This window comes from Penaeus monodon, chromosome 28 (assembly GCF_015228065.2).
Source record: "Penaeus monodon isolate SGIC_2016 chromosome 28, NSTDA_Pmon_1, whole genome shotgun sequence".
Classification (NCBI taxonomy): Eukaryota; Metazoa; Arthropoda; class Malacostraca; order Decapoda; family Penaeidae; genus Penaeus; species Penaeus monodon.
Window position 1 is genome coordinate 25420023 of NC_051413.1, and position 1396 is coordinate 25421418.

At 36.1% G+C, this 1396-nt stretch overlaps 1 protein-coding gene across 1 annotated transcript in view; it reads left to right on the forward strand.

Annotated features, from left to right (window-relative positions):
- LOC119591430 (nucleoporin NUP188 homolog) overlaps positions 1 to 1396 on the forward strand; it is a gene marked incomplete in the record, with an annotated part of 23587 nt that overhangs the window by 1615 nt on the left and 20576 nt on the right.

A 1396-nucleotide genomic window follows, 5' to 3' on the forward strand; every position in this document is an offset into this window, starting at 1 on the left:
TTGGGGTAGGCTGTGACATGTGTTAACAATGATTACAGAGCTCATATTCTACAATTCAGTTTCATATCTGTAAGCCATCATAAGTATATTTTCATCACACTATCAAACAACCAAGCTGTGTTCTTTCTTTATACTGCACTTACTCAGAGTTAGGGAGGAATAGGAGTGTGGAGGCACAATGAGTAAGCTGTAAATGTTAAATCAACAGGCTATTCATAAGGAGGGGTTGTTTGATGTTATTTATTGATCAAGGTTTTGGGAAGTTTGTTTATGTACTGATGCTCCAAGGGGCTATTTATCTTTGAATAAGCTTTTCAGAATATGTGTGAAGTACTTTTGTTGGCTTCTTTGCTTGAGTACTGACAGGTGCACAGTTATCCATAAGTGCTTTGTTGTCCAGTATGGTATGGCATACAAGGATATTATTGCAGAACCACATATCAAAAAATATATGTATTTTACATTAAGCAAAATCAACCTCAAATTATGATTTGTCATTTCCACCTCCCAGTGGAAGTGGGAAGCAGATTTGTTTCAATGACATAAGTATTACAAGTATGATATGTATTTTGTCCCCAAAAGACATGGTTGTCGTAGACTAAAGATATATACACCAAACTGGCTGTCAGTTATAGTTGTAAATTTACCAACACATATGCATGATTGTCCCTGGCCTCTTGTTGATCAGTGTAAGCTCTATACCACATGGCACCCTAACAAAAACCATGAAACCTATACCATGAATATTCTAGCAAAGTTGAGCTGTTCATTTTTCTTCATGTAGGAAACCAGTCCAAGTTTTTTCCTCACTGAAGCACAAAATGATGGTTCTTTATTGTAGGGTTAGAGCTGAGACTTAATCTTCAATCAGTTTCAGGTGAATTTGGATGGAACGCTATCCTGCAGTTTCCTATAAAGTCTTATTTTGAAACACACTGCGAGTGAGTTTGTAACATTTTCTATAGCAGGAAAGGGAAAAAGTATTTTTTTTGGAAAAAGAGAAAGATGATATAAATGTAGCCACATTAAAAAAAATTGTCAGTTTAGTATGTCAACCCCACAATATATCACTCATAGATTCCTTATCAATGTGTGCAGAGCAATTACCAGTCTGGTGGCTGCATTGATTTGTTAGATCTGCAATTTGGTATTGCCACATATCAAATGAATGGGGTAACCTCTAAGTTTGTACCACATTGTTGAAAAGACAGTAGCCCTTAAATAGAGAAGAAAAAGCCTTAACTAGGCCTACTACTTGTTAAATTTCCTTCATCTTTATCTTCAACATCTGCTCTCTGCTTCTTGTAGTCCTCTTTGCTTAGGGGTTTCATTGGAGAGATGGTAAAGTATGGATTATTTGCTTGTCTACAGAGAGATGGTATTTCTACTAACAGTG